The sequence below is a fragment of the Hibiscus syriacus genome, unplaced genomic scaffold (genome assembly GCF_006381635.1).
Source record: "Hibiscus syriacus cultivar Baekdansim isolate YM2019G1 unplaced genomic scaffold, ASM638163v2 tig00110729_pilon, whole genome shotgun sequence".
Taxonomy (NCBI): domain Eukaryota; kingdom Viridiplantae; phylum Streptophyta; class Magnoliopsida; order Malvales; family Malvaceae; genus Hibiscus; species Hibiscus syriacus.
The window spans coordinates 691,341-697,398 of NW_024062843.1; the positions used below are offsets into that span (position 1 = coordinate 691,341).

The 6,058-nt window shown below is 35.0% G+C and overlaps 1 pseudogene; it reads right to left on the minus strand.

The window, feature by feature from the left end:
* Nucleotides 1–3,716: 3,716 nt before the first annotated feature.
* LOC120139171 lies at nucleotides 3,717–4,616 on the minus strand (annotated as a pseudogene).
* Between the last annotated feature and the right edge of the window lie 1,442 nt (nucleotides 4,617–6,058).

Below are 6,058 nucleotides of genomic sequence, written 5' to 3' on the forward strand. Positions count from 1 at the left end.
AGAAAAAACCCATAAAAATCATTTCAAACAAAAACGGAAAAACCTAGCAAAGTGAAGAACTTTCAAGAAAAATCCATAAAAATCTTTTCAAACGAAAACAAAAAAAATCCCAGCAAATTACCTCTGGTTTGTTGAGGAACAATGGTTCTTGAAGTCATCTTCGATAATCTCTTCAATATAGCTAATGTTGATGAGAAAGGGGAAGAGAGTGAAAGAAAGAGGAAGAGAAAAAGGAAGAGAGAAAAAATCATTTTTTTCAACAACAATATGCCTGTGTCTCTCAATCTCACTGGTAATGCCTTTGAGGGGCAATTGTCTTCCAATATTTCTAAGCTTTCAAAACTTGTTCATCTTCAACTAGCTATCAATATGTTAAAGGTTCGTTTCCTAAGAGTATATGAACCCTGTCTGAGCTTGAAAATTTTCAGATTATGTAGAGTGGTGGGGAAGAGAGGGAAAATGATTTAGGGTTAAAAGAGAAGAGAGGAAAGGGGAAGAGACTCAGAGAGTAAAGGGGAAAAGAGGGAACCCTGCCTGAGCTTGAAAAATTTTCAATTGGAATTAATTAATTTATTATTATTTTAATTATAAATTTTATTTTTAATATTAAAAATGCCATGTGGTATTTAACGGTCAAAATTAACGATCCGTCATAGCCTGACCCAAAATGAGTTACAGAATTAAACATTAGGCACCAAATTGGAACGAAAAAAACGTTTGATACCAAACTGGAACTAAAGGCACATGTTGGGAACTTTTTTTATATTTGTTTTATCTGTTTTTTTTAACTCATCGGATTTTAAAATTCAATTATTTTGTATAAAAACATATTATTTTTTATAAATATTTAATACATGCATGAACTAAATTATTTGAATAGTTAAAATGATGATTGTTATAATTAGATATCTTGAGTTCGAACATCAACGTCTGAAAAGGTATTTGAGTATTTATTATTAAATGATTTAGAATCTTCAGAACAAATATTATCTTATAATCATCTTAGTTTAATAAAAAATAAATAAATATTTAATACATAAAATTTTATTATAGAAGTATGAAATTTTCATTTTAATAAAATTTTATTCTTCTGATGTAAAATAAAATTATAGTAAAATCAAAGTCGCCTAAAAACTCTCACCAACTCTAAAATATCAATGATAGGTTAAAAAGTAAAAAAAAAACTTTTTATTATATATTAAGTTAAACACACAATTCATTTTAAATTTTCTGAAAATTTCTATTTTAGGTTCATGTAATTATAATTTTAACGGCATTTCAAAATTTTACAATATGATTATAGTATAAAGAATAATATTATTAATTTCCTTAAACTCATAATTCCCACAAAGACACAATTTTTAAAAACTCTCATAGTAATTCTTTCATCTCTTCTAAAAATTATATAGTATAAGAATAAAATTATTTTATTAAAATTATCCTCACCGATCTATAATTTTTAGGGTTAATTACCTCATTTATACATGAACTATATCCGATTCTCAGTTTCATACATAAAGTTTAAAAATTCTCGATTAACTACATAATATTTTCTACCGTTAACGGATTCACCCGTCACGGAAAGTGACGTGGAACCCTATAACCATGACATGTGGCACATTAAAAAATATGTTTTTTAATTTTTTAGATAAATTATACTATTCATCACTCGACTATCTTCTCACTATTATTTTAGTCACTAAATATTATTTTTTTAATCTCAAAGTTTCATGTATCGTTCATTCTTGCAACAGCAACTTCACCAGTGGCAACGTCCGACTGTTAAATTTTTGGTCACTCGAATCTGAGTATGGTATTGATTCGAAGATAAAACTTGAGGAATTTCCCTAGTGAGAAAGTTGTCATTGAAAATCAAAGATTCGAGTTGCATGGAAGCGATTTTCTTGGTAATTTCCACGTGAGGCTGCTATCTGAAACGTCAAGTCGAAGCATAGCTGGCAACTTCGGTAATTCACCGGTTAACTGGTTCTGGCACAGCACCAAATTCTTTAACATTGAAAAGCTTTCTGGGATTTTACCGCTCAAAAAATTGTATGATAAATCGAGATTCTGTAACGAAACGAGATTACCAATGGAAAACAGAATTTCTCCCACGCGATTCGAGTTTGATAACCATAAAACTTCTAGCTTCGACAAGTTTTTTATTTTCTTCGGCAAATGACTCGCTTTAAAAGGATTAAACCCGAGTTCGAAATTAGTTAACTCAGTAAGATTACCCAGAAATGAAGGAATTTTTCCGTAGTGAAAGGACTTCGAGAGATAGCATCTGTCCAAAGTTGAGGGGAATCTCACCGGAGAAATTGTTGTTAGAAAGTCGAAGAACTTCCAGATTCTCCAATGAGAAATCCGGTAACTCACCGATGAATAAGTTATCCGAGAAGTCAAACTCTCGTAGACGAAAACATGGAGAGAAGCCTGAGAAGTTGATGAACCGTTGAGGAAATTATCAACGAGATAAAGAAGTCAAAGAGTCCAAATCCGGCAAAACTCAAATGGAAGGCCGCCGGAGATTCCATACCCAGAAAGATCAATCGAAATAATAGTATGATTCTGAGCTTCACAGCTAATGCCGGTCCAATTACATGGGCTTTGATCGGGGTTTGAAATAACCCAATCACGGAGCTTCCCATTCGGATCAACGATCTAGGAATTCTTGACCCGACTCAAGATTTGAGAGTCTCCATTAAAATAGACCACGAAAGGTAGAGCAAAAGAAACCCAGGAAACGCAGAAAGCAAATTTTCAAATTTTTGGATTTCTCATTTCAAAGCAAAAGCAAGAAGACGCATGGAGCAACTTTTTGATAATATCTTGGAATTGGGGGTGAAAGCTAAGCTTCGTAAGATTAAGAGTGGATGGGAAACTGGAGCTTTAAAACTCAGTTCTGTTATCAAATTTGGCATGGAAACTTGCAGTGATTCCAGATGGGCACTGAGTTGGAGCAGTACCCATGAGGAAAAACAGCGACACAACTCAGTGTAATTCGGTAAAACCCGCAGTGGCCGGATAATAATTAAATTAAAAAAATTTAAATTTCAGTGACAAATAAAAGTGAAAAAGTAGTTAAATGATGAATGATATAATTTATTTAAAAAATTAAAATATATATATTTTTAAGTGTCACGTGTCAGCTTGTTGTAGGTCAGAAGGTTTCACATCACATTTCGTGACGGAAATGAGTATACTCATTAACGGTAGAAAATATTATGTAGTTAATCGAGAATTTTTAAATTTTTTGTATGAAACTGAGAATCGGGTATAATTTATGTTAGAATGGGATAATTATCCCTAATTTTTATTAGTATTGTATTATTGATTCTTTTTTTCCTAAATAATTTTTATGATTCATATTTTTTTCAACATGTTTAATTGACTCATTTAAGCTGCCTACACGATTCTTTGACATAAAATTGCCGCGTAGGTTCCCATTGTTGAATGAGTGGTATGGCTGCTTTTCAAATGGCAAAGGTCCCATCCCTTCCCATCCCATCCCCGATTTTGATTTGCAACTTTGAACTTAACCAATACCAGTGAAAAGCAAAGCAAGCACAGTCCGGTCCTAATCACCTTATCATCAAAATCTGTGTATCACAAATGTCTAGTTTACTTGCCTTGACTTGGTTCAGCTCTACCAATGGAGTGAGTGAACCATTGTCATCAACCACCCACCTTGTTCTTTTCTATGCAACCGAGCATAAAAAAAATCTCTCTTTAAGATAGAGTTGTTTAAAACAGACAAAGGTGAAACAAGACCCGAAGGTAAACTGTTAAACAACAGAAGCATTTTATTCAAAAGACCCCAACCGAGATTGTGCATGATTTTGATCGGTTCTTAGAGAGGAGCATCATAGAGGTGGAGAACCTTCTGCCATGAAGGTCTGCTGCTGATATCATTCCACCAAGCGTTCACATGCTTCCTACAGGTGATCATGTATTCCTTCCCGATCGGACCCACCAAATACTGAGTAAACGGCAGGTGACTAAGGTCGGCGAGGCTGAAGAAATCGCCGGCCAAGTATTTTCTCTTCGACAGCCTCTCCTCGTAAATATCCAGCACCTTGCCGAGCTTCTCCTCGCTCTCCTTGAATTAGAAATCGCGGGTTGAAATTGTGTGCCTCAACCTCCAGCCAGTTCTCCACTTGTCCCCTTTCCTCTATCGTCTTCCCCAGCAGATCAGTCCCTTGTGACTTGTATTTCTCTGCGTAGTACCTCATGATTGCACGGGATTCTGCAGCACCCACATCGTAAAAAAAATCATCATTTCCTGTTAACATTAGGGAGAAGCTAATGTATAATTACCATATAAAACATAATCTCCATCTTGAGTGACGGGAACTGTTCCAAAAGGCTGCAAAGGAGACATGAGAACAAAAGAAATTTAGATGATTTTGAGTGGGTACATGGAGCTTTTTCAACAAAAATTAGGAAAGAAAGGTGACCTGCAACTTGAGAATTCAGGTCTTTGTGCTCTCCTTTAAGCAAATCGAGTGGCACAGCCTCGAACTCGATCTCCTTTTCGATCAGACATGCAAGAACATGCTTTGGGCACCAAAAGCTGGGCCGTAAACCTTCACCACCATTGTTGTAATTGTTGTATCGGAACTGTTCCAGTGCATGTACCAGAGTTTATGGCCTCCTCGATTTATATAGAACTGGACTGATGCAATGATACTTTGTTTTCTCGTTTTTGACCCATTGTTGTAGGTGAGACCTAGCCGGCTAATCCTCATATTTTACAACTTGAGTATGGTAATTTCAAGTATTGGGGAGGATTTTGGTTGGTGAAAAAGTAACGCCCACCATCTTTTGTAACGTTGGGAGGTTGTTACTTCCATGAAAGGACATCCACTTTGGCTTTATTACAATGGTGTTAGGTGGCTTGTTTTGTCCTATATATAATTTTAAATATACTACAGAAAATAAAACGTTCACCGTATTTGCATGGAAATTGGAAAATGAAACTAGAGTTCTCACCCCTCGAACCCATCAAGCAACTTAAGTTACTGAAGGTCGAGAGTTGCAGCTTGGTTCTGGTATTGGTTGATGCTATCAGCTGGAGGTGGTTTTGATCTAACCAACAGTTAGGTGATGAGCGATGGCTTGTTATGTGTTAATGGAAAAATTATTCCATAAACCATTTCTACTACGTCCCTAACTAATTAAAAAATTCTACATTATTTTTTCATATTATTTATACGTAAGATTTTTGTTTATCAAATTAGTTTTTCCATTCTATTAATGCATATCAAAATTAAACTAAAATTTAGGAATTATTTTTATATTTTTCATTAATACATTAAAAAGTTTTTACCTTTGTGATAATCCAAGTTTTTTTCCCTTTCTAATTCATTGAAGTTGAAATTTGAAACAGAGAATTCTGGTAATCTCAAGAAACTAAAACGGCTAAATAAAGGGTTCAACTCAAAAACTAAAGCAAAAATACTCGATCATCCATCAGTTGACGACCATGATTCAACTGCAAGACTTCCTCTGAAAATTGGACGATCGTGGAAAAAAAAAAGACCATCTGATGCAGGGGGATCCGAGACAGATGATGCTGAGCTGTCAGATTGCACGTTGATGGCGCTGAGATACCATGAGTTGGCAGATCAGCGCAAAGGCGGGAATTGATTGTGACATGTTCCTCATTGGGGTCGTTTTGAGTATGTTTCAGTCTTTTGGCCATAACTTTGGCTACAGGTGTCAGAATCGCGCATAAGACCCCAATCCGGAAAGCTCTTTTCGACGCGCACGCTCTCCACATCGAGCTATGCTCCATGTGGCCTTTTTTTTCAACCTCAAATTCTACCGTTTTCCCCTCTGAATCACTAGATTTAGTTATTTTTTACTATTTATGGTAATATTTCGATTGTTAATTAGGAAGTCAATTTAAATCCGATTTAGGCCGGATTTTTGGGAGATTGCTTATTTTATTTCGAATTTCAATTTAGAGTGATTTTCGGGATTTTTCTATTTTTGGCAAAATTCGAATAAAGACGATTTTTTTGCTATAACAGTCCGGCTTGTGGACTGCTTT